We start from the raw sequence: 27,970 nt of genomic DNA on the forward strand, positions 1-27,970 counted from the left end.
ATGATACTAATTTTTGGGAGAAAACCTAAGTGGGGGCGGTGGCATCTTTGAACCAATCTCTATTTATATCAATGAATGTCTTGCACTTTTGGTGACGTCCATCCTGACCTTTATTCGAGATACCATGCACATCTTACATATATTGGACCAATTACCTGTTCTCCCTGATATGTTATTAGTTACGCTTGATGTCAAAGCACTTTATACCTCTATTGACCATGTCAAGGCAGTTACCAGTGTGGATTATATTTTTCGTGAGCATTCTGCCTCGTTTTTTGAACACATTGAATTGATCAAAGAACTCCTTCTCTGTGCACTTTCTAATAATGTATTTCTGTTTAACAACATTTATTACCGTCAACTCATTGGTATAGCAATGGGAGCAAACTATGCGCCTTCCCTTGCAAATCTATTTATGCATCACTTTGAACAACTGGTTGTGTTTACAAATGTTATGTTTTCACCATATATCCATACTTGGAAGAGATATATAGATGATGTGATTCTGATTTGGACGGGCTCCTGTGACACACTTAATGATTTTATGAACTATCTTAACTCTAACTCATGGGGAATCTAATTTACTCAGACTGTCAGCCATAGTAGTATCAATTTCTTGGACTTAACCATTACTATCTCAGATAACAAATTGACAACCAAAACTTATCGTAAATCGACTTCGGTTAATTCTTTACTCCACGCGAGCAGTTGCCATAAGAAATCGGTCTCACGTAATATCCCTAAAGGAGAATTCATACGTGCTAGATGCAACTGTTCCTCAAATCATGATTTTCAAACAGAATGTGCATTCATCCGTAATCGCTTTCTGGCCAGAGGATATGACACTCGCCTCCTTGACAAAGCTCAACGGGAGGTGAAATCGCTAAAGAGAGAGGATTTACTCACTCCAAAAGTACGCCGTCAGAATACTCACAGCAATAAACTGAAATGTATTACTAAATATAACGCAGAAAGCTCTAATCTGTACAGCATAGTCAAGAGACATTGGCACATCCTCCAACTGGACAGAGATATCACACCCTGGGTAGATGACTCGCCAAATTTCATCTACACCAAGGCAAACAATCTTAAAAACATCCTATAACCTTCATTTATGTCCAACCCACAACATAAACCAACTTGGCTGCAGCTAGCAAATACAAGTGGATTCCGTAAGTGTGGGGGGTGTTCGATGTGGAATTTTGCACTAGAAACAAGCAAGCTTGAATTTGGCCATTTGGGTACACATACAATTACCTGATTTATTAACTGCAATACCAAGTTTTGTGTATACTGTATTTTGTGTGTATGTGGACAGGGTTACATTGGCAGTACAATTCGGCCACTAAAGATCAGAATTAGAGAACACCTGGCCTCCATATCCCAGATAGATTCTAAATATCCATTAGCAGTACATTGGCAACAAACTCACCAAATGGATAACAAAGCCGAAATTAGATTCACTGGGATGGCCAAGGTTACACTACCACAACGAGGTGGGAATTTGATTCTTAAATTGCGACAATTAGAAGCGCGGCTTATCTGTCGTTATCGCACTGTCACACATGGCCTCAATACAGACCATGAACTTTCTGTGTTTTTATGAGCTAAGTGAATGCACAAATGTAATGTTCAAATTGTCTTCTTATTGCTCTCTCTCTCTCTATTTTTTTCCTTGTGGTTCTTTGTGTGTTATACACCTAACTGGTCTACAATTGCCGATCATTGCACACACACTCAAGATGGCGGCCTCATTTTCCCACACGTTAGGCCGTGCACGCTGACTTGCACACGCTGTTGCTATAACTATGGCAACATGGGTCGCGGCCGGCAGGCTCCAGACTTACTTCTCAGCGGAAACGCTGGTAAGTACTACTCTTGCACGCAGACCCCTAGGGCTCCGAGGGTCTACGCGCCTAGCAATTACCAAACCAGACAAGCAGCTGATTCTAATTGCGCTGCCTGTCTTTCCTCCCCCCTCTTGTTCTCTTCTCTTTTCTGTTCGTTGGACACGTGCGATATGCTCGTCTTCTCTCCATTATCCTTGTAAAGCAGACACGCGGAAACGCTTCTTTACTTCGTTGTTGCAACTGCAAATGACAGGTACTTACTTGGCAATTGCCCTCCCATATGCCTAACTGGTTTTATTATGTAAATAGTGCACTGTATAACATATTCTGTATATAATTGAACTTACAGTGGAGCCCATGGGAAACCATTTCTTAAATTGATTACCTTCTATTAGGGTAAGTGTATAGCGAATATTTTACAGGATATTATCATGACAAAAATTAAACTAGTGATGCTGCCTCTATAAAGTGTCCTAAATTGGTCTTTTATCTTACTCTCTCTGTCCATAATTGAACTACGCCTGTTCACAGGTAAACAATAGAATTTTTAATAGTCCTTATTTCTTGTATGGCCCACTGAGAACCATCAGGCTAATTAATTTTTATTTATCCTCTTTTTCCCCTCTTCCATTGTTGATCTAATGAATTCAAACATGCAAATGGTATGATTTTTCCCTTCTCCATTGTAATCGCACTGTACATGTCCTTGTTTTGTTGACTTATTATTTTTTAATTGGTTAATATATTGTCTTTTGACATTATGCATTGCAAAATTCGCAATATTATGCCATGTATGATTACTGTACGGCTCCATGGCTCATCCCTTGTTTTGTCCTGTAACCTTGGGTCCACACAATATGTTTAATTTATTTGTATTACATTCTTTTGTGTTTACTTAAACAAACTTGTAGCCTTAGAGGAAGGGCAAGTGCCCGAAACACGTGTCAGGCTACCTCTGTGTTAATTAAAAATCACTTTTCAATTCAGCGTAATTCAGTGGTTATGCGCAGTGTGTCTGCAAAAACTTGTCTCTAATCCTATTTACCTGGCAGTAGACTTGGCAAACCCCGCCCCCTGCATTCACCTGCAGCTTTCTTTACCACTCCAAAGCTTCTTAGGTCCTTGCGCTGAACCTCGCCAGTCCCCCCCCTTGCCAAATCTTCTTACATTTCAATTAACTTCTTGAAACTTCAACATCAGTAATCAACAGCTTCCACCCCCTCTCCTCTACCCCTCCACCCCAACCCCCACCAGTCCTTGCGTGCGGGTGGCCCTTTCAGACCTGTTGCTCGTTCTTTGGCTCATTACTCTCCTCTAAAATTCCCAGTGCCTGCAGTCTCTTTGGGATGCTTAAATGCACTGTGTCCCTGATTGCATAGTTTATGAAAGGGGACCAGGCTTTGCCAAATGCCCTCAGTGCCCCTCGTATTGTTGCTGTCATCTTTTCCACGTCGACTGTATCTCATATTGCATAGTACCATTGTATAATGGATGGGGTTTCCTTCTGATTCCACTGTTAGGTATGCATCTCTTTGCGGCCATCGTTAAATTCGCCCACAGTCCAATGGCATTCCCCCCCCCCCCCCGATCCCCTCTACTCTCTGTTTATCAAATGTGATGCCCAGAAGTATATCCACCCCCTCAAATTCCCTGTCCACCTCCAGTACCTTAGATTTTACCTCTTGGCAGAAATGCTTGAGTTGCTGACATCTCCACCATATATGTTCCATCGTTCCCTTTCCCCCACAACCCCTCCAACATTCTTCCGACCTTGCAGGAAACATTTTGTGGAGCATCTGTGGGGCGTAGTGCCAATGGTGTAGAAGCTTGTATTGTAGCTCTTGGTGTTGTACCGAGGTGAATGGAGTGGACCAGCTCCTTGCCACCATGTCCCATTGCTTGTCATGGAATGCCTTTCCTTTTATCTTCTCCCATTTGTCCCTCAGAGCCCCTCCCTTCCTCATTCTCCCCTTTTTGTTAAGATTTTGTATATTGTTGAGATCAGGCCTTTATTATTCTCTGCAGAGGATATTAGCTTTTCCCATGGATTACATTGTTTTGTCCTTTGCTCAGTCTTATGTCATTGGTTATGTCAATTCCAACTTGGGGGCGCCATGTGGCAGACGTAGTGCGTGACTTGTTCCCTTGAGCAATTTGTATCCAGTAGGAGGGATTCCTAATGTACCTGAAACCCTAGTCCAGGCTTAGCAACTCAGTGCTACTCATGGGTGGGCTTCTGAAGATTCTGGCGGCCCGAACCTGGTTATTCAATCCCTGCCTGTGTCACATCAGTGTAATATTGGGCTTGGGGAGCTAGCTTGTTGAATTCCTGCCCCGTCATTGTCGCTCTCTAATCGGTTTGAGTGTTTAACTGAGATAGATGACATTGATTGACCATCAGTCTGGGTCTTGTTTAAGCGGTGGTCTGTCAAATGTTTTGTCTGATCAATCTCACATTCTCCAGTTAGTTGAATCCTTGGTGATTGTTTCGTGGAATGTGGCTGCTACATACTTAAATCTACTCTGGATGTCCCTAGTCTGGGCAACAGGCATCTGCCACTTCTGGCTTACACAGATGATACAATACGGTCTTGCTGGCCTGTTCTCCCCGAGCCTTGCAGCGTTTCATTGCTGATAATTCTTCTTTCATTGATGCACTGGATCTAAAGGTCAATGCCCAAACAGCCGTCATGGTCTGTAGTAGGGGGAAGCATCCACCAACATTTCCAGGCCATGTTTGGAAAGGGTGTGCTGATTCTCAGAGTGTATAGTTTTAACTATCTGGGGGTCAGATTAATGTTAATAAGCAGACAGCAAGATTTAAACAGGCCAATGCTGCTGGAAATGTACAATGGGAAAGCTACCTCTGTTGCTATGCATAGCATAGAGCTGTGTGGATATAGTAATGTTGAGCTCTTCCAGGTGGTGAACGGCCCCAAAGTTCAGTGTTCACCTGGAATTGGGCTGTAGGTTTATCAGTGATCTCATTGCAGTTGTTCCTGCCAGTCATTGGCTTAGAGTTTGGGGGAACAGTTAAGTTGTTCAAACTCATGAGGTAATTAAATATCTGTTTTCCAGGGACCCTCGTTTGAAGATTTCCTGGCTCAGGCATGTAAAAGCTATGCTGGTGGAAGTGGACGTGACTCAATGTTTTTATGACTGATGTTATTTGTTGAAGTCTGTGAAAGCAAGGGTACTTCAGTATATCCAGGACAAAAGGGAGGCATCTGAGATCACGAGGCCTGCCAATAGAAAGCATATGAACGTTGCAGGCTCAGGTCTCCAGAAGTATTTGTGATGGGCTCAGAATCCTTCTCAGTGCATTATTACTAGGGTGCACTTTAATTATATTCCTCTGAGAGCAGTGGGGGTGGCCTGGTCTAATGGTAATGAGAATCAATTGTGTATTTTCTGTGATGTACCCCAAGGAAGATCTGGCCCATTTTTCTTTTTTATTGGTTTGCCCAGTCTGCTCTCCCATCAGAGGGTGCACGCTTAAACCACTCTTGCTGGGTCAGTGATTCCTTCAGTATGAACCTGCTCTGTATTATGTTAGGGGCGGATTCACCATGTGTGGGCTGGGCTGTATTACAGTTTTTAAAGAATGCGTTATCTGTCAGGAAATGTTTTTTGAAATCTGTCTGATTCCTGTATCTGCAAAATGTTTTATGATTTTAACGATGTTGGAATTTTCTGTGTTGATTTGTAATGATGCTGTTTGTTGTTTTTATGGGAACGTTCTGTGTTCCTGAAATAAACTTTTAACTATATATAGTAAAAAATGTATTTCAGGAACACAGAACGTTCCCATTAAAAACAACAAACGGCATAATTACAAATCAACACAGAAAATTCCAACATCGTTAAAATCATAAAACATTTTGCAAATACAGGAATCAGACATATATAGCAACTCAACTTTTTGTTTTAATAATTGCATGATATATTAACATTAGCTATGAAGTGAATCACTTACAGAGCTGCGATTAAATGATTTGCCCTGGATCACACACTTTGGTTAAATGGTGAAACCGGAATGTGGGCATTTTAGTAACTGAACACATCTTCCCAGGTCTAGTTGATAGACATAGTAGTACGGTTTGCTTTGCATTTCATGTGCTTAAATAATGCTTCATATATAGCAATGTCTTGGAAGCAAACCACATTACAAAATGAACGAGCGTTTCATGATAAACTAACGTTGCACTATATACATCATCATAGAAATATGTTGAGCAATAAGAGTATGGCTTTAGTTTTATTGTCCCCCTCCTGCATGCAAAATTACAATAGCATCTTGCTAAATAATGTGAGCCTAACCAATCCCCCTTGGGTTTTAAAACGATAGTCATTATTTCATAAAGCATGCAGCATTATGCACCTTTCTCACTTCTGATCACTCCCATTCACATTTCTTAAGTGACAAAAGTCCCAGCTAATAGTATTCCCTTCCTCCCATGAGTGCGTAATGGCTTTCAGTTAAGCCCCTGGGAGAGCCGCTGTGCTGCCCAGAGCTCAAGCAATGAAGGTGCTGAACGGGAGGTGTCCTGTTGCCAGGACAAAGAAGGTGCTGAGCAGGAACTCCTGCTGGGCACCCTCATTGTCCTGAAAATGTCCCGGTCTGGCTCTGAAAAGAGCCACTGGGGGACCAAGGTGTCTCCCCCCCCACCCACCCGACGCAGTACTCTAATGGTCGTTGGTTTGTACTTCAGAAAACAATGTGGTGATCAGGTGGATACAAATGTCTTTGGTATTTTTATTGAATTGTTATCGGATTTGGCCCGAACCTCATGCAGTTCAGAAAATCAAGCTCCTCTGTTTCAAGGACCACCGCTCTCAAACACCCCCCCCCCAGACACTTCCTGAACCCATTCAGAAATCCTCCTTAACGCCCAGCCCATCCCCATGTTTAACCTCCCCCTTCCACTCGGCACTGTTACTCATTACATACTAACCATAACGATTATGCTCACACTGTTAGTCATGATTGTGTATATTTCCTGGGGACATCCAGAACTATCCTGGGAAGAATGCAGCCTGCAAGGTCATGAGAAGAGAGCCGAGTGCCTCTTGGCAGTACCATCCCACGGAACAGATAGCAAGGCCCTCCTGCCCCCAACAATCCCTACACAAGAAATACAGCTTTGCCATGCTTTCATCCCATGAGGCCCTCATGCCATGACACCGTCCAAACCCAGATCATCGACCATAAAACACCCCTTGATCGATCACGAAGATCAGGCTATCGTGCCTTCAGGAATGGGTCACGTGATTTGTGCAGTGAGGTGAAGGGTGGCAGCAGATTTTTAGCCTAAAACTAAGGTGGAGAACCTTGGGAGTTGCTGATCTGTCTGGGAACGAGTGAAGTTAGTGTGACTTTGGTTCTCCCCCCGTGCCCATCCCTGTATCTGCTAGGTGCATTGTTAAAGTCCGCAGAATAACATTGTGTTAAGAATAGCCAATTAATTATTAGGTTCAGCTCAATACTGATGAAGAGCCCAGCAGCACCCACGTGAACAAAGATGGACCGATGAAGATGGACCAATGGCCTGGCATTCAATTGGAGCAGGCCATACAGTTATAGGCCTCCGCCAATCTGTATTGTAGAATTGTGCTTTATATGCTGACGTACCACCAATGCCAATGGACCTCAGAATGTTCCATGGCAATAGAGTTGTTTGCTGATACATTCTTATTGTTGTAGAAATAAATACTTGTTATTCTTGCAAGACTGTCCTGAGCCCTTTTCCCTAGCGGGCTGTATTTCATTCTGGTGTGAGCATACAGGGGTGTGCCTTCAAAGGCTACACTCTAACATATCTAGAGGAGAACAGAGGAAACTGGGCCAATTCAGGAGACCGAGAAACCCACCGAAAGGACTGTACTGACAATTACTGTCTTCAAGTTGAGAGGGATAGTTGCCATGCTTCTCAAAGACGCAGGGCCAATTGTGTACCAGTACCTGGCCGCGCTGTACAGTTGTGCTGGGTTACAGGTTGGAATTACCTCCCTCCAGAATCGGCAACCCTTTGTACCAACCTGGCGAGGGATACCTGCAGGAAGAAAGCTATGCTCTCCAGGAATTTCAACAGAAAAGAGCAATTGATCAGGGGCCCAAAGGACAGCAGGGATGGAGATTTTACTCCAGGATTTTTCTGATACTCAAACCAGGGAGCACCAGCTTCAGGCTAATCCTAGATCTGAACAAATTCCTGAAGACCAGGAACTTCAAAATGGAGACATTGCGGAGGGTAATCCTAGGGATCCTGGGTATCCTGAAAGCAGCCTGGCTGGTGTTGATCGACCTATAGGACTTCTACTATCACATCCCCCTTACTCTGGGATTCCCCCAGTGTTTCTTTGTTTGTGGAAGGCTCGCTTCACTACCGGTTCAGGGTCCTCCCATTCAGGATAAAGTTGGCCCCCAGAGTCTTGACCAAGATACTCCCCTAGTGGCATCCCTGCATCAGGAGGAAATACAAGCCTACCCTTACTTGGACGATTGGTTGTCAGAACCGGAGACAGGAAAACGTTCCTGTCAGACTTGCAAAAAGTCTGCCAGGCACTCCTCAAGTGAGGTTTTCTAATAAACGTTCTGAAATCCCAAATGATCCCCTTGCAATCCCTGCAATCCATTGGGACACAGTTTTGTACAAAGAAGGGGAAAGCCTGTCCACCTCCAGACAGCGCATACTGACTGAGGCTCTTGTTGCTCAACATTCTCAAGAACAAAAAGGTAGCTCTTGCCTCTACAGGGGCACATGGCCTCGTGTGTATTAGTTGTTGCTTGGGCAAGGCTGTGTCTGAGACCGTTACTGCGTATAACCAGGTGTGTGGTAGCCGCCGATTTAGAATTGGAACATATCTTAAGTGTAGTATGTTGTATTATTCTGATGTAACTGAATTGGTGTTAATGGAAATCATCAAGAGCCCAACATGTAAGTATTTTGAATAGTGCTTCACATTCAGTGAGCTTATGAGGCTAATTTGGAATGAATCTCAAATCTATTTTAGGTCCCATAACTCTCAATGTCCATGTGCTTATTTACATGTAGTATAAATAACGATAGAGAAAAAATAAAATGACATTAGAACAACTAAGGAAGTACTTGTCATTTTAAATATGCAAACAAAAAGTAAAGACAGTATGCATATACGTATAGATCCACATCCAAACTAAACAGTAGTCATGGTCATGTGGTGTACATTATTTACAAAGAAAAGGACATTACTATTGTCATGAGAGGATTCAATCCTTTACAATAAAACAAATCAGGAAATCATTCATTGCATTGTAGTTCTTGCGGTGCATTGATGGACTTCAATGAAGTCAGTATTACAACAGCAAAACAGATAGGATAAATCAGACAGAGCAACAAATTAGAAGTTTGTATTTTCAGGAGAGAAAAGTTGCTGTCTAGTAGTGGATTTAAAGTGTCAATGTATTGAATATATGAGGTGTTTATAATACACTGTCCAAAATAAACATCAACTTGATTGATTGCTGGGAGCATTGCAAACCTTTTTATAAAGGGTGAAATAAGAGAGTAGAAGAAAAAGAAAGATAATTGTTGCACACTAGTTTGGTAATGGCCAATCTTTGAGACCGTTACTGCAGCATCTTGGCACCCACAGTCATTGAATTACAATGACAAACTCAGCAGGGGTTTCTCAGTCTCGAGGGAGTTGTCCCTTCAGCACTGTGTTCAGGGAAATCTGCAGGAAATGTGAGTTCCCTTGGATAGACCGGTTTGCTGCTTCTTACAACGCCCACGCTCTGTTCCTGATTTCCATCATGGGGGTCATGGGGTAGATGCCTGATTGGTGTAATGGCCCAAGATGCTGGTTTGTTTTCCCTCCTGTTCGTAAAATCCCACTGATGGTCAGGAAGCTAAGGGAGCACCTCGTCACGGCTATATTGGTGGTTCCCTTCTGGCCCAGTAGGGGTTGGTTCCAAGTGTTAATTGAACTTCAGTTGGAACCCCTATGGGTATTACCCAGGCATACTTCCAGCCAGCAGGGGAGACAGCCCAGTTCTCACACTATCTAATATGATTGGGGTATGGAAGTTATGAGGAGGGGATGACCGAAACTAGGGCTCTCTGCTCAGGTGGCAGAAGTGGTCTAGGTTGCCCAGAAAACCTCCACGATTAGGTCATTTGACTGTCTGCCGGCACTTGAGTGTGGGGTCCCTGTCATTCTAGAATTTCTGCATAAAGAGCCTCAGCCTATGATGCCTACTGGTGATCCACCTTGGGATCTGCCCTAAATTCTCGGCATGCTACATAGCCCATCTTTTGAATCATTGGGTGCCATTGAGCTGAAATATCTAACTCTGAAAACTACTTTGTGGGTAGCTGTCGCGGCTGCCTGGAGATACCAGAAGATTGGGGGCCCTCTTGTGTAGAATCTCCTTTTTGACGATCAGCAAGGAAGCTCTTGTCCTGCGCTGTGATCCGACCTTAGATGGCATTGTCTTGATGGCAAACGATCGGTTTTAAGACTATATTGAGTCCATTAGGAAGAAAGATAACTTTCTTGTGACTTCTTGGACAGAGGATCCAGTCATAAAGCTTCCACCACTACTATTAATAAGTGGATAAGGACTATCCTGTTGATGGTCGATGAGCACTCAGAGCAGCATCCCAGGGGCCCCATCCAAGAGAGATCAACAAAGGGGGTGGCCGCCTTTTGGACCAATGCATATGGCGTATCTCTGCAGGATATCTGTAGGGCTGCCGCACGGGCTAAGCCTAACACATTTGTCACTACCATTTGAACGTGGAGGATCCCATGTCAACTTCTTTGGGTGTGGGAGTGCTGCAATATGCCACTCGAAGGGGATTTGCACTTAGTTATGTCTGCACAATAAACTAAACAGGTGATGGGCGGGTGAGAAAATGAATTGCATCTAGAGTGGTTCTTGTGGTCATTTGATAAAGCTCAAAGGTAAATACTGTGCCGAGGAAGGATTTGGAGGTAATGTTGGGATTACTTGCAGGTAATCTTCATTACGCCTAGTCCTACCCGTCCTCCTTCCAGTACGAACCTCACTCTCTGGATGGTGAAGGTCCAGTGACCAGGCTTGATATCAACTGAGGACTCGTGGCTAAAGGAGTAGGTTATACCTTCAGAGGGGGGGGCAGAGCTAGCAGAGAAGAAGCTTGAGAAGGGTTTCAGAACGAGTGAGGGGGTGGCAGAGCCGTTTATAGATGAGCACTGCGATGCGGAAGAATAGGACTAGCATTAATGACCATGGCAAGGGACTTTTATGTCTGGCAAGTAGCTTGCAATTTGAAATGTCTATCCCTGTCTAATAGTCCCCCGGGCCCATGATGTTATACATGCTCCTCATCATATCTGTGCCAAAGCCAAGTAAATATATTGCCATATTTGATGGTCTAATGATTTAGAATGCAGTGAACGTGTCAGTCTAGAAAAATTAGATGCCCCTCGAACGGAAGGTAATATAGGCTACTTGGTTGGCCGAAGACCAACCGCCTCATTTTCAGTGTTATTAAGATATAGTTATTAATCATTCTATAGTCATTAGCTTAACTAGAGTGGAGCCATTTTAAGATGACCAAAATCGCCATTTTGTTTTCTCTTTGTTTTCTCTAACGCTGCCTCTTTGCCTCATGTAAAACTACTTTGCTGAGATATTATTCTGCTTCAATGGTCCAAGGTTGTTAAAAGGCATGTTGAAACAACGCCGTAAACCGGCCAGAAATGCCTGGTTCCCTCCCTCACGTATCCTTGGAGGCGAGGAGCAAGGCATTCTAATCAGTACAGAGATGCCAGCGAGTCTCCCTAGAAGAATAGCAATGTACGAAACTAATATTAAAAGGTTTAAATTATGTTCTTCTTTGCGGCCCCCCTTCTTGAGCACTGTGAGGCCCCAGAGTGTAAGCTGACCTCTAGAGCGTGAATAGAAACCAGGAGATAGCAAGGCTTGGAATGTGCCATATCACTACGCACAGCTTGTCCACGAAAACGGAAGCCTTGTGTTCTTTAAAATAAAGACTTGTGTCTGTAGGTCCGAGATTATAAACTGTTGCTAAATATAATGGTCTAAAGTGTCATATTTGTCACTGTGGTCAATCATCGCCTCCAATTCAAAGGGAATGAATTGGGGGCGGCATCGAATGTGTCATTACTGATTGTAAGATGCTCATTTTGTATATATGTAACTGATGCACGATTCTCGCTCTCTTGCATCCCCCGAGGTCTGTTAGACACACGTCGCGGGACGTGGGACCATTTGGCCAACTGGGACTATTTACTTTGCAATAAACCCTAGATTTTGGGAATACAACCTCGTGTCTGGCGTATCAGTTTGTGTGTGGTGATTGTGCCTTGTTGTGCCTTGTTTCCACATTCGAGGGTCCCTCAGGGGCCCCTTCAAACGGTGTGCCTTCAAGTGCAGAAGCGGATGTAAGGAGTGCATGTTTATCATTCTTATCACCGCTCATCGCGTATGAGGAGATCACCTTTCTGAAGCAACTGGAGGCAAGAGGAAGGCTTCTTTCTTGTACAGGGCAGGGTGTACAAAACCAGGCACATCGCTCATCACAACTTAATCCTGGTGGCATGTGGATCTCAGAAACCCTGTGACAGTTGCTAAATGGTGCAGAGTCTGATAGGACAGAATAAAGGTATCGCGTAACCATCGGTTCAAATGCAGCCACTTCAAATGCAGCCACTTCAAGTGCTATATGCATGCAAGTTTATTGCACCATAATATTAATTCATAGTTGGCCTCTGTGTGTCCTAGGATTGCATTTGGTGTGGCAGAGGTCCGTTTTGTCCGATGGCAATGTACTTCATTGTTTGCACTGAAAGGGTAAGGTGAAATAACTGGCTGAGTTCCCAGGCAGGATGGAGACTTTGTGTAGGATAGTGTCCATGTTCACTCAAAGTATAGGTGAATGTCCTGATTCTGTTGGAAGGAACCTTTTGAGAGCCGTTAGTATAAGGTTAGTCTTCATAATATCAATGACAAGGTAGGTACACTAGGTACTAAATATTTTTGTAGACCTGCATCAATGCATTAATTCCAAAGCCAGTTCACTTTCACCTGACTCGGCAGACACCCACAGAACACTCCTCAATCTCATGCATGCATTACCGCAAAGCATTGGAAGTTTCACCTAATTTGTAGCAACTTCAGACCTCCCTCCATTCACCTAGTGAGACAGAACACTCGGTCACGACAGACTCTGCAAGATGGCATGACAATATACTGCAACCTTAATAAAGTAGTGGCATAAATACATCCTAGTCACAGCATCAGCAGGCCAAGCTTAGCTTCCCCCTTGCCAAGAAGGTTACGCAGTACAGCCAGAACACAAACTTGGAGCAGCACCATTTATTCAAACTACACAGACAATGCAATGCCAAGCCTTATGCAACATGCATAGGACATAATCACTTTACAAGGCACAGTAGCTTAGTACCAAAAAGGTGGATGTGTTGCAGGGAAACTCATGTAGCAAGAACTACTGAAAGCCTTACAAAGAGTGCCAAACAGTCCAAATAAAATATGCTGCAGATGCAATGTGTGGTTAGCACAATAGCTGTGGCTGCTACAGTAAGGTACTCCGAAGTGGTATCGAACATACTCTCGGGGCTTTAGAGACCTGTTCTCGGGACCGAGAATTTGTGCAACAATTGTTCATAACTACATCTGGAATCCTGCTTGTAGCGTAATTAAACATATGCATGATCATTGGCATCAGGAACTTGTTATAGGTACACAAGAACATATGCAACTCGGGTGTCCGAAAACATGTTCCTAGCACAGTAAAACATCTGCAACACAGACGCACGTTCATGTCAGAAGAGTGCTGTAAACATAAGGTAAATACTTGCACCATTGATGCCCACTAACGTTGGAATGTATGCTTGGAGCACATGGAATTGACTGCAACAGATTTGTGTATGAGTGCTGGAGGGCATGCTGCAAGCACTAGAAAAACTGCAACACAAACACAGTGGTAGCAGGAACTTGCTACATCTTCAGCATGGACACACGCTGGCGTTACACAAGCATCCTATAGGCATACATACGTGAAACACTGAAATGGGTCACTACCAGAGCCGATGCGTGGAATGGATGTGAGCGGTTGCTGTTCTGAACCAAAACTAATACTTTATTTCATCTTTGTGTTGCAGGATAAATTAGTTTGACATGCAGCCCTCGTAGCTTCAGTCCTGCCGATCAGGATGGCTCTGATCCCAACCTACTCTACCCTGGTTGAGGCGCTGCCACAGAAGCTGCTGGGAGTGGCTTCATCTGCTCCTGGAGGCCCAGACGGTATATACTGTTGCTCGGAGCAACTGATCTGAATGCAATTGGAAACCCAGAAGAAGGTGCATGGATGTAACGGGCAGTTGAGAATGGTATTGGGAGTTCTGGTGAACTTGGGACCAAATGGACATTACCTAGCAACTCCCTCCCTCATCACCTGCCTTACTCGGTGGGGCTTTCCTTCCTTTACAGATTTATAGTATGGTTTTCATTCATCTCCCCATCGTCCTCTCTGACTACCAGTGCCCTTCCTTTTCCAGATATAACATGGTTCCTGTGTCGTAGATCCTCTTGTCTGTGTGGAGCCCAAGCACGCTGGGTAACAGAGCTGCCAAGTGGATCGGATTTCACCTGCAATAGTAGACCGACTGGGTAATCTGGGCCAGGAGGCTACAGCTAGGCCGTAAATCCACGTCTCCTGTTTTCAGCAAAGGTGGTCAGCCTTCCGAGGCACACAGTGCAAGTTTGGCTTGCACAGTGCATTCTCTAGTGTTCGGCACACGCACTAGTGATATTGTGCGCAGGGGCCGGGCTCCACATAAGGCATGCTGATCATGTACGAGCAGGTAAGTCTGTATGTTTGTGCCCGTTGTGTTTAACAATCAGTGGGCAGTTGTACTATCAGTATTCCTGGTGCAGAAGCCATCTCAAGGCTACCCATGGGAAAGTGTGTATGTGAGACAGATCAGTGATACTGCAGGTACAGAACCCAGTCGAGGTTTCCTTCTCTGAAACAAAGGCGGGAAGAGACTTTCTCCCCTATACCCTTTTGCTCCAGCCCCAGGATGCAAGCACGTGGAGAGACAATTGAGGACCTCCACTGGTCCCAGAAAAGGCACAGGAGCCTTCTCCAGGCATTAGAGCGCTAAGGCTCAACTGAACTGTTTAATTGATCAGGCTGTTGAGCAGGCTTTCGAGAAATAGAAAGCTCTGCAGCCATCCCCCTAACGATGGAGAAGATGCGGATTTTGATGCCACGGGTTGTTATATTTAGAAATAGGCCAGTCTTGGTGCATTACATGTGGCAGACCTTTCGGTTCCCTGCCAATACTGAGTAGCAGGAGGAGCCGACGCCTTGAGTTGCTAGGACCTACTAGTGGCTGCTTAGATCCCTGTTATCAAGACCATTTGTAAGGCGATATAACGGGGGAAGGCAGGGCCTTGGGAAGCTGCTGGTTCCGAGGTTCATTTCAGAAAGATATCCGGTAAAGGGAACCAAACCAAATCTACTTGGACATGTACAAATGTACTCAATACTTCAAACATTTCAACTCAGCAGTCCATGGCAGCTGAGGAGAAGCCTCCAGAGACCCCACTGATCTTGAGGTCCATGCAGCGTTGAAGGCTTACGCTGGTTCAAATCTCTCCCTACATATATGATGTATTTTATTTATAGCGAGTCCATACCCAAGTGTTTCAAAGTGTGACAAGGCAGGGGAGGGGAACACGGAGGGTGAGGGGGGGGGACAAGACAACAACCTTACTAGGCCCAGTGAAAGTTATATTGCGCAAGTGCAGGGGAGAGGAAAGGGGGAATAGTGCAGAGGGAAAGGGAGGAGGACATAGGATCTGAACATCAGGAAACAAGAAGTGCGGCCAGCAGGTGGCAGTGCATGGTTAGGTGCAAAACAGCAAGTGATAGTACAGGTAAGGGAACTGTAGGGTTACAGATACAGGCCCAAGTGCAGGGTTGCCAGGAGGCAGTGCAGGTGTACAGCTGGGAGGGCATCGACCTGGGCCTGTGGTTCAAAGGGTAGACCAGTAACAAGTGCAGTATGAGACAGGAGATCAGCAGGGAAGAGGAAGAGAGAAGGCAGAAGCAAAGAGAAAAGTCTTGAGCTGCTTCCGGAACTGGAGATGGTTCTGCTCAAGTTTCAGAGAGGCAGGGAGTCTGTTCCAGAGGGAGGCGCCCGCCGAAGAGCGAGATCTGCCCCCCCCCCCCCCCCCCCCCCCCGCTCCCCCGGCTCGTTGCTTGGAAAAGTGCCTGACCCTAAAGGAGTTGGAGGAGCTAAGGGTTCGAGTGTGAAGACATTTCTGAAGAGAAAGCTGGAGATATCTTGGTCCCAGGCCCCAGAAGGCCTTGTGGACAATGCAAAGGGTCTTGAATTTAATCCTTGCTGCCACTGGGAGCCAATGGAGGAATTTCAGTGCTGGGGAGATATGCTCCCTGGGCTTGAAGCCAAGGACAAGTCTTGCAGTCCTGTTCTGGATGAGTTGCAGGGGGAAGAGAGTAGATGTAGGCAGATTTTAAAAGAGGCTGTTACAGTAGTGAAGCGTAGAGAGAACCAGAGCTCCAGAGACAGTGAACCTCTGGGGGAAGGAGAGGAGAGGGAGAATAGCTCTGAGGAGGTGCAGTTGGTAGTTTTAACTTCTTAGAGACGTCCGTGATTTGAGGAGAGAAGGAGCGTGTGGAGTCAAAGATGAGCCAGAGGTTCTTTGCCTCGGAGGTGGCAGCAGGTGGAGGGCCAAGGGAGGCCGGCCAGAGAGTGAGTGGGAAAGAGGGGTGCAGATATGCCAATGAGGAGGATCTCCATCCTGCTTTCATTCAGGCAGAGATCATTGACGGCGCACCACTCTTGGATTGCAGAGAGGCAATCTGGGATAAGCGAAGGAGAAGAGGCGGCATTGGGGAGCCTCAAAGCGAGCTGCGTGTCATCCGGATAGCACTGGAAGTTGGCGCAAAATGCAGCAATGCAGTGGGCGAGAAGTGCCAGGTATTGGTTGAATAACCAGGGAGAGGGGGAGACCCCCACGTTGAACCTGGGAGAGTTAGTCAGAGAGGAAAGATGTTAACCAGGCCAGAGCCTGATCAGTGATACCCAGATTATCACAGAGGCGGTTGAGCAGGATGGCATGGTTAACCGTGTCAAAGGCAGAGGAGAAATCAAGTCGGATGAGGATAGAGGGGAGATTAGAATCAAGGTTAGAGTGCAGGTCTTCACGGATGTTCAGGAGAGCATTCTCCATACTTCTGGCTGCTCTGAACCCAGACCGATGGTCATGGAGACAAGCAACAGATTCAGTGTGAAAGTGTGAAGATTAAGCTGGGAGATGGCCAGCTGTTCCAGGAGTTTGCCCAGGAAAGGAGTGATAGAGATCGGGCGATAATTAACCGGTAGGAAGGGGTCGGCTGAGGGCTTCTTGGGAAGAGGGTGCACAAGAGAGTTCTTCAGGGGGAGGGGAAGGTACTGGGGGTGAAGGAGTGGATGCAGAAGTCAGCCAAGGCTGGGGCGAGGGTGTCAATGTGGTCCTTGATGCTTTTGGAAGAACAGGGAAGAACCTGTTTAGATTAAGTTTTCATAGATCGGTCTTGTGGAGCAAAGGAAGAGAAGGGAGGGGGGGGAGGGTGCCAGGGGGGGCTGGAGGGAGATGAGAGCGGGGGGGGGGGGAGAAGCAGTAGAAGCCAAGAGGGTGGACTGGAGTTTTAGAGATTAAGTGAGAAGCCTGGGCCGTACAGAGGATTTATCTGGTATATACAGCACAGGTGCTCCTAAATGATCTTCAGCATATGTATTCTCTGATGGAGGAGGAATGAGATTGTAGAGCCATGCTGATTAACATTTAACTGTTGGTTCAATTAATGTCCCACACAACCATAGACCGTATTACAGCCCAGCAATGACCCAAGATAGTTGCTCCATAAAGGCCGGCGGCACTCCTAAATTCAGTAATGGAAGGTGGCTGCTCATCAAAGGAGAGTGGTGCTTGATATGCCCGTTCAGGAGTCATTCTTGTTTGCCTCTGCACTTGATTTAATGGTGGAAAAACCAGGTAACGATTGCATGTATACTTAATCCCTGCAGAAACGATCTCTGGAGAAGAGGGCTTTTCAAATACGGTCACTGGGTAATTCCAAAGGAACTGAGGATTTCTCAAGACAAAACCAGGGTTTGACACCACACCCAAACCCTGTTGGGCCAGCCAGGACAGAACAAGGCATGACTGTCGGCATCCTCACAGTGGGGGGAGCGGGGGTAGACTGACATGGTTTTCGTATGCATGTAGGACAATTGTAAAGGATCAATTGGGCCTCCTGGATTATCACTGAAGGATATCTGATAGAGTTGGTGGGCCGACCCATTTAGGCGATCCTGACGAGAGTCCCACTAGATGTGATCCTCAAACAGGCACTTCAAGACATGATATTGGAGCTTCTACAAAAGGCTATTGAACCGGTACTGCTCATTGGAGCCGTCTCCCACACGCAGAAAGTTAAGGTGTTTCTTCCTCTTCCAGGCAAACCTTTGCGTTGCTCCTCTCTGAAGATCATGGATCAGCCAGATGATGTCTCAGGCTTCAAAGTCAGATGGTGGCTACTATCCTCCTGGTGCCATGAGCCAGGTTGCATCTAAAACACTGGTTAGCCACATCTTGACATGCTGGGCCCCGGTATCATTGGAGTATGGGAACGTTATTTCAGCTGCTCCACTTCTTCGTAATAGGCTGCAATGGACACTGAAGCCTCCACCTAACGCCCCATAAACCTGTTTAAGGGAATACCCTTGCACCTTCTAGAACCTCTAATCTAAATAACGCGCACAAGTCACTTGGCTTGGGGAGCAGCATTGGGGTCCTGCACTGCTCAGGAGACGTGGCATCCCAAGTAAGCAGCTCTCTCATCCAGCTGTAAAGAGCTGGTGCTGTGAAGGAGGCACCCTGGTTTTCTTCCCGGAATTGTGGGGTCACGTGTTTCGTCTGAGACCAGATCACACCTTCAGTCGGAACCAGGATTCTCCCTCCAATGGAACTGGCGGAAGAGATCGTCTCCTCAGCAGAATGGAAAATGCAGGGCAGTTCTCATTCAGGGGGGCCTTAATGTGATTTGAGTCGAAAGTTTCCCTTTTCACTGGAGTTGATTTTGTCTCACAAAGCATTTTTTTAGAGTGGCAGGAGCTTGGGAGTCCCAAGTCTGGATCCTTTTCTCGCCATGCACAATTCTATGGTCCCTTTGTTCTGTTCCCATTTTCTGCATGTGGAAGCCTAAGGGTGGGATGCTCTTCGGATCATGTGGCCCAAGGATCTCCTGTTGCAGCAGGAAGAGGCTGAAATCATTCTTGCTGTTCCCTTTTTGCTCAGGACCTCGTTTTGCCTGCACTTGGTAACCCAGAGGGGTCGGACTCTGAGAATAAAGTGGTCCCAGGTAGAGGGCAGTCCTCCTGTATTACAGGGGACTGAGGACTTCTGATCTTGTGACAACCTATTTGTATCTTTTGGAGAAGCAGGAAGGGGTTTTAAGCCATAAGTGATCACTTGGACAGGTGGGTTGTGGCTACGAGGGGCAGAGCTTCCTCCCATTAGCTAAGTGTGCTCAACTAGCAGGGTGGTGGCTTCATGGGCTTAGGCACTGGGAGTGCCCATGGTGAATATTTGTAGCTCATGTACCTGGGCATCACTTGTGATTTTTAGGTTTCTAGGTTTCTTTCAATGCTTTAGTCAAGGCAGCTGTCACTGCATGAGTGTTGTAGGCTGCCTGCCAGGAACAATGGTTACGTTTCACTGTCTCGATTTAAAGGTGTTGCATTTCCAATGCTTGTTGTGGTTATTTTCTTTGGTATGTCCTCATTGAGTAAGGAATGGGATGAGGGAGGGGAGTTTCTGGATAATGCTGATTAAATCTGGTAATCCACAAACAGCCCTCCCACATCTGCCTTACTGCCTGCCCTCCCATCCCTGAGACGGATGATAATGTGGATTACCAGATGTAATCTGGGAATTCTGATGGAGCACCAACAGCCTGCTCCAGCGGTCTCCTTCCTGTGCTTCCCACCACCTCACAGACACAACTTAAACCAAGAGGTCCATATCCCATGTCGAAGGGTGGGACCTTCTGAAAGTGCAGGCAGAAGTGGGGTTAAGCAGACCCAGAGGCCCTATCTCTTAATTTACTGGGGATGTGCTGTTCTTTTGAGTTAAGGGGCTCCCTACATGGATGTGCTTGGAGCAAAGGAGAGAATAGTCGATTAGCGTCCCATTGGGTATGTGAGGCCTGCAGCGTAAGGCAAAGTGGAGAGCCACTAGAAAGAGAAATGCCTGTTGAACGCCCCAAGAAAGGGACTCTGATCTCTTTTCTTTTACCTCCCCTAGAGGTAGAGGTTAGTCCTAAAGTGAATTGAAGCGGGGACATGGATAAGCGCTAGCGGTGGTGTTAGCCTCCAGAACTGGCGCTGTAGAAAGCACACTCAGAATCCAAGCATTGTTTGGCTGGTTAGATGATTACGGTGGCTACAGCGCATCTCCCCCTGCAACCTGTCCTGACAGCAAGGGTATAAACAGAGTGTGTTTGTTGTAGACAAGACTGGGTGGGCCCGGTTGATGGAACCCACTGGAAAACCTCTGGACCATTATGTAGGAACTACTGGTGATTTAATATTGTACGGTAAAACATATGAAATTTATACACTTAGGCAAGATCTACAGAAAATGTCCTAGTTACTGCAGATGAAAAAATAATATCAACACTTGAAGTCACTGTCGATGCTTTTGGAAAGCAAGTGCAGTCCCTACTATCCAGAATAAGGAGGTTAGAAGATGGGTCCGAGAACACAGAGGGGAAGAGTAATATATGGGGGATGCCTGAAGAGGTGGGGCCCTTTGGGTGAATGACCTTCTTTTTTTTTTTTTCTTCTCCATTTCACTGGTTGCAATCCCACTGATGTGACAGCCAAGTGCAGATTACAAAGGGTCTGAAAAGCCTGCCTTATAAGGCCATTCTTAGATGGAAGATCACTAGGTTTTGGTGTTCTCAGTTGTCTGCCTAACTTTCTCTGCATTTGAACTGTGTGTGGGATTCTCAGCTTTCCATCAGTCGTCTTCCTGCCTTGCATTTCTTGTGGCGGGAGAATGGTTTTGTCAAGTGGTCTCAGCTCATGGGCTTTCAAACGTTTTTCAGTTGTGGGTTCTCAGTTTGCCCACCGGGCCCCCACAACTGCAGTCCTTCAAGAATGATAGTGGCCAAACTGTTGAACTACAGAGAAGTGCACAGGAAAAAAAGTGGCAGTCTTTCCTATTTCCTAATTTCACGAACGCAGTCCAAAAACCATGCCAATCCGTAAAGCGGTTGGGGGTTGCGATCATGCTATATCAAATATGTGCGGTCTTTTCAGCTACACTGAAAATTATGATGGATAGGCTGACACAGTTCTTCAGACCCATGTGAGGCTTGGGCAGACACTAATGTGGAAATGAGTACTTGTGGAGAAAGATGACTGTTAAACCTGAAATCACTGAAGACCTCTGGTAACAGCACTGTGGGAGATGATACAAGGCAAGATGAAGGGAGGGCAAAGTCTCCTGGTGGACCTTTGTCCTGGTATGAGCTACCGGTATCGTTTCGACCAAGGCAATTAAATGGTTCATATCTTGTAGTGGATTCACGACACACCAGTTATTACCAGTTTAGCAGTGTTCTAATAGGTTGTTCTATCTCGGGTTACCTATTCTTCTAGTTGCGTGGAAACATAGGTCAGCGGGTGGTGGTAAATAATTTTATTCTAGTGTTTTCGTTGTTCTTCGTTACAGTTGTCACAGGCTTGGTTAGGCAGCTGCTAAGCTATGGGAGGACATCTAATTTCAAGATTGGATAATATGGTTTCTCTGATGCAAACTGATAGTGGCAAGGGCCAGGACAAAGACTGATATGCAAATGGATATTTCCCATCTGTGAAAGGCACAGTGAGTAAAAGCAGTGGCTGCGAACTCTCAAGTGGTTAATAACCACTGAACAGGTTATCAAGTCTGTTCTTTCGAGAGAGGGGCGCCCGCTACCTTTGCAAAACTGATAGTGGCAAGGGTGTCTCACCTGTATTCAGCAGCAATCCAACGTTTCCTGTTGCAAGCTACTAGCCAGACCTAGTCAATAAGAGTCAATTATCACTCATCATTGGCTTTCGGCGAGTACACATTTTGAGCCTTGGAATTCTTCAAGGAAGTATTCACTTGCAAATTCCTGGGAGGAAAGGGAACTAATGTAATGATTGATGCGCTTTGTTCTTTTTGTAGGTGTTCCAGGGGGGTGTTATATTAGTATGGCGTCCCTCCCTTTTAAGAGTCACTTCTATAGATGGGGATGTCGGGGTGGGAGGTTCATAATGTTGGTAGGTGAGCTTATGGGGAGCAAATATCACTGTTCACTATATGTATGCCCCTTCCCCTATTGGGGCCAGAATTTGTGCAATAGAATCAACCCCATATACTGAAATATGAAACCCATCTACTGATAATTATACTGGTAATTTCAGCGACATTGGAGAACCTGAGATGGATAGGTCTGGTGATTGGCGAGTGGGGGTGAACTAACCAAATTGATTAGCAAGAAAGTAGTGTGTTTTGCATCACCAAGAGAAGGGGATTCCCCTTCCATTCTACAGTTCATTTTTCTTTGCGTTACATTATTATTCTTTTTGTTGTTGTTGTTGTTGAACCCTCAAGGCAATTTGCAGTGTTAGGGAAGTTTAGTTTCTAACCAGAAAGATACCGGATCACTCACTTCTCTTACTTCGGATCAATGGGAACGATAATAAAGTCAAGGATTGTGGTAGCTTAATTTGTGCACTTTAGGAATCCTTGAAGTGATGGACCTATTGGTAGAAGGAACAAACATAATTTTCATTAATGTTGGATTGGTAGAGGATAATGGGACCCTGTGAGTGGCATATCAAGCTGTTTCTGAGGGGCAGGTCAATTTCAGGGTCTATTTAAAAGAGCTGAAGAGAAGCGTAAACAAATCTGTGACATTTAAGAACAGATTGCTACTTTTGGAAGAGCAACATATGTTAAGCACCCAGGACTACAGAGAAATGTAAAAACCTGGTCACAGTCCATGCTAAACCTGCACGTTTGGACAATATATTTATTAGGGACAATACTGGTAAATGAATAGCTTTCCTGGAGAAAAGGGACAATGGAACGCAATGTGACTGGAAAATAAGTGTTCCGGAAGGGATAGCTCATTATCAGGGGAGCGAATAGAAGAGGCCTTCACAGATTACTAACAATACTTAAAGGAATCTATAGTGGATGGTGATATGGCATTTGTAACGCGCCTATACACAAGTGTTTCAAGGCGCGACCTGGTCATGGTTCTGAATATTTTCTGAGCAATGTGCGCTTGACACATTTATCAGAGTCTCAACTTGATTAGCCCGAAATTGATGAAACGGTGGAGTAGCTGGAACTGGCTATCTCCAAAATAGAGGCAGGGGAAAACACCTGGTCTCAATAATGTCCAGGTTCATTTATTGGAAAAACTGGGGTTTTAAATCATCCTGCATATGCAAAACATGTTAGAAGTCTGTAGGAAGAAGTGAGTACTGTTGGCTGAAGCCAGGCAATAACTACCGGGCATCGTAGTTAAGGGGAGCTGCTCCTGGTCAAAGTCTTGGACTCTTCCTCAGCAGTATGCAGATGACACTAAATTATGTCTTTGTGTTAACTGTGGCAGACATTGTCCACTTGCAGGGCTGTTTCTGTGCTTTCAAGGACTGGATGTCTTCACTATCACTAAAATGAAATCCTGCAAAGATGGAATGTCTTTTGGTTTCTTGGTCATCATTTGTGTCTCCAGTTAAAAAAATAGTTGCTTTCTTTTTTTTCCTTAAGTAGCACTCCACTATGTTGATATCCTTTGCTAGGTCTATCGGGTTTTTCCTTGATTCTACAATAACAACCTTCAAGGAGGTATCCTTGCACAAATCGACATCTTTTTTTGAGCTACCACCCATTTTAATAAAAACAAAACGCTTATTTCTGAAGACTAGTACAACAGGGCTTACTGAAGGCAGTGCAACCTTCATGGAACTTCTTACATCTTCCCAAGCAACCTTTTTAAAGATTTTGTTTTTTTTACATTCAGCAGCTTGTTGATCTATTGCCTGCAGAGGCTTGATCCTGCACAGACTTTATTTTTTTATTCCACTTCACTGGTTGCAATCCCACTGAGCTGATAGCCAAGTGCGTGTTACAAATGGACTGAATAGCCTGCGTTATCAGGAAATTCGTAGCTGGAAGATCACTAGGTTTTGGTGTTCAGTTCTCTGCCTAACTTTCTCTGCATTTGAACAGTGTGTGTGGGATTGTCACACCTTTCCATCAGTCGTCTTTCTACCTTGCATTTCTTCTGTAAATATAAGCCCACATTGAAATTGTTTTGTGAATAGTTTTGTTGTTTCAGAGAGTCTTCTCACTTGACTTATTTGAAGTTTGTAATGATGATGTATTGCTTTCCAATATTCTTTTTTCCTGTGATGTTTATTGATGAAATAACTGTATGTTGTGAAGGGTCCAAAATGAGATGCGGACACAAAGTTGTAACATTTTCATTGATGGACTGTCCCTTTCCCTAAGAGTTTCCCTACCTAGGAAACTAAGAATCGGTCCATGTCCAGTTGTCCAAATTATATGAACTGTCCCTGTGTCGTAAACATACTAATCTAACCCTCCCATTAAAAAGGAACAACTAAAGGAGTAAGGAAAATGTCTCTGACCTATTTGTGTCCAAAAAGAGTTCACAATCAAAAAAACAAGTAGATAAATCCAACAAATATTCTTTGCCAAGGCGACACCCTTGTATCAAGAGGGTGGTTCCCTTCCCTTGGATATTTCAGGTAGGATGGCAAAACTGTATTTTCCATACAATAATTCCTTAAGGTGTAAACATTTTCAAGCAATATATTTCCTTTCTTTAACTTTCGCATACCTCCTAGTATACTCGTCTGTCAGGAATCCTCCTACAATTTAAAAATTCATTTTCAAGTGCCTGGTGTTCTGCTTGTCAGGCTTCCTTTCATCAGCTTCTTTAATCCCCTGGTACACCCTCCTGCCAGGTATCTAGGCACAATGTCTTATTCTTCCATATGCTTTGAGCAGATTCCCTGGAATACTCCCCTGCAAGGAATCCCGTTCTGGGGTCTTGTAGATCCCCTGGTATACTTCTCTGCCAGGTATCTCTCCCCAAAATGCTCACTGCCTGGTGTGCTGCTTTAATCGGGTTGTCTTCTTGCTTTCACTGTCCTTGAATATAGCACAGTTGTATTACTTCACTGTGCTTCATTGGCTTGAGATATGACTTGTTCCAAATTTCCCCATGTTGACATCTCTTACATTGGGACTTGTCCAAGTTCTGCCTTTGAATATGTTCAATAGTATTTATTTGCTTGTGGTAATGCTCCAACTGTCCCCACATTGACATCTCATACATGAGGACTTGTGCAAGTTCTGCCTTTGTATTTTACTTGATCGGTATTCAAATATTCTTATTTGTATTAAAGTTCATAATGGCTTGCATGCTGGTCGGAAGGTCCCGGGGGGGCCCCCAAAGCTTGTGGGCAGACTCACCGATGTCTGGCAGCGTTCCCAACCTGTGGCGCGTTGCTGCGACGAAGCTTCCCTTCTGGAGCTGCCTCCCTCGAATTTCAAACCTTCCTCCTGTGCTCCTGGCCGCCATGCGCTCACCTGCCGGTAAGGCTACTGCCTCTCAGCATAACCTCGGCTCTGGTAGCTCTGCTGCTGCTACTGCTGCTGGTCCTCTGACCGTCGTCTGCTGCTGCTGCTACAGCTTGTCCTATGACGGTCCTCGTACAGTGCCTGCTGCCTCTCTTTTGGCAGTGTGCTACGCTGGTAATAATTACAAGTGTCTGCCTGACAATGCCTGCGTTTTCCAGCACGGTCTGTTCCTGTACTGCTACCTTTTTCGGTTCTGCCTTCCTCTTTGGCTCTTCTTCTTTCCCAAGTGCGTACACCATTTTTAAATGTCCCACACACTTGTGCTACATCATAACAACTAGTCTGCTTGGTTAACTTTGAGTTTCTTACAGTCTGCATTGACTCCTTCCTCCTCCTCCTCGTCTCAGTACTTGAGGCTTTACGGGAGTTGAAGTCCATAGTATTTCTAGGATTCCTAAAGTGATATTGGTATGGTTTTTATTTGAAACAACATTAGAGATGGGAGATGTTGAGTGTGTGTATGAGGTATGAATGGACGTCTCCCTGGAATTACAGTATGCCATCACAAGTGTAGGTGTCGTAGGGTTTAACTCCAAAGGGGGGTAGAGAATACAATGTCTCTCCTAATGGAGTTATCATTTTCTCCTGACAGTCCTCCCTTCCCACATGATCCTCCCTCATCGTACCACCACCAGGGTCGGTATCAGGTAGCGGCTGCTGTCCCCTGGCCACATAGGAGGAGATCTTTGTTGGGGAATCAGTGCTGACTCTATAGGATTCATCAAACATCCCCAAAATTCCTTTGGGTTAGGGCTGTGCTTAATACATTTTAAGAATAAAAATAGCCACCCGCTAGAAAGCTCATGCACCTCCTAGTTTGGTTGGCTGAGTGACAGCTTTTAGGAAATGGGCTACTGTTGAAAGGGAGATACCTGGTGGGTGGCAGTAAGTTTAGCCTGTACAAGCTGGCACTAGTACGGAGACTTGCTGGTTGCGGGGAATCCTTGATTGTACAGAATTATTGGTTACAGAAGAATAATTTGTCCTGCCCAAGACCGTCTTTAAGGGGGTGGATAACTGCTAGCTGGAACACTATTATGAAATATGTTTAGTGCTTGTCCTTCAAACATCACAACTGTTTCGATTGGGTTTAACATGTTGTTTGTTCAAGTGCATGGATGAGTCGGGAACCGCAAATCTGATTCGTGAAGGGCCATTTGATAAAGGGATATCGTAGTTTTTCTGTCTAACTGATTAGGTAGCACAGCTGACATTTTTTAATAGTCAATATGAATGAGCTGGATACGATACTAACAAAATGCATTTGTGTATTTTTGTAATGGGCAGTTAAGTGACAGGTTTGAATTGATGTAGTGGAAACTTACTTGTGAAATATTTCAGGGCTGTAATGGTTTTTAATTGCCATCTCAGTGATTCAAAGGATTATGCAAGTATTTCACAGATACTGGGGCAGGTCTTTGCTGCAGGAGAACAAATTACAAGTTTTAAGCTACTGCCATGTATGCCCCCTCACCCACCACCCCAATTTTCCACATGGTCACAGCACACAATTTTTTACTCTGAGCCATTTATCACTCGCCAATGCTAGTGGCAAGTGCAAACTTTCAGGTCTCTACTGGAGGTTAACGTCTTAGGTTGTGATGATAAGAAATACAGTCTCAAGGAATGTTAACCTTAATAGCAAGTTGCATAGACACATTTGCTGTGGCTTTGTTTAAATGCCGTAGCAAGGCCTTAAAAAGAATAGATTTGCAGAAACACATGGCAGTAAGAATACCGAATAAATTACCAGGCTGTGTCCATCTAGCATTTGTCCATGAAAAACTAAAAATACTACAGTGTTAAAAGTGACATTTGTGAAGGCATCACGAAGTAAGACACAGACAACAGATTCAACCTTTTGAGCATATGCTTTATTTTTCTTGAATGTCAAGAAAGAGTAAGGCCTAACGTGCCCTGTGCTAAGGTGTGATTTCCCTACCTAAAGAAAACTAAGGATAGTTTGTCAGCAAGTTCAATTTAAAAGACTGTCTGTGTCCAAAACCTATACTTGTCCTCGCAACTAAATATATATAATGTGTAGGGATGTCAGCATCCAAAGCAATAGTGATCAAAATAAAGTTCTGAGCTTCTTCCAGCTCTTGGCTTAAGTTCAGCTCCACTTCCCCCAGTTCCAAAAAGGCCTTGGGGTTGCCTTTCCCAAGAGGTCAGCTCTTCCACGTTTCAAAACAGCAATCAGTTCAGTCTCTTGACTTTCAAAACAGTTCCAGTTCAACTACTTAACCATCAGGCTTTTCAATAGTTCTCAAAGGTTGCTTTCTCTCTCTCTCTCTGTATTTCTCATGCACAA

At 44.9% G+C, this 27,970-nt stretch overlaps 1 protein-coding gene across 3 annotated transcripts in view; it reads left to right on the forward strand.

Moving 5' to 3' along the window:
- DPY19L4 (dpy-19 like 4) overlaps positions 1-27,970 on the forward strand; it is a 1,351,687-nt gene that overhangs the window by 11,053 nt on the left and 1,312,664 nt on the right. Inside the window, exon 1 of one of the 3 annotated variants that reach the window (XM_069621374.1) lies at positions 14,635-14,726. The exons of the other annotated variants lie outside the window; for them this stretch is intronic. The gene's annotated coding sequence lies outside the window, so the exon portion shown is untranslated. Of the gene's footprint in view, positions 1-14,634; positions 14,727-27,970 lie in introns of those variants that run through there. 3 annotated transcript variants of the gene reach the window in all.

Source organism: Ambystoma mexicanum, chromosome 5q (assembly GCF_040938575.1).
Source record: "Ambystoma mexicanum isolate Mex_15411 chromosome 5q, UKY_AmexF1_1, whole genome shotgun sequence".
Lineage (NCBI taxonomy): Eukaryota > Metazoa > Chordata > Amphibia > Caudata > Ambystomatidae > Ambystoma > Ambystoma mexicanum.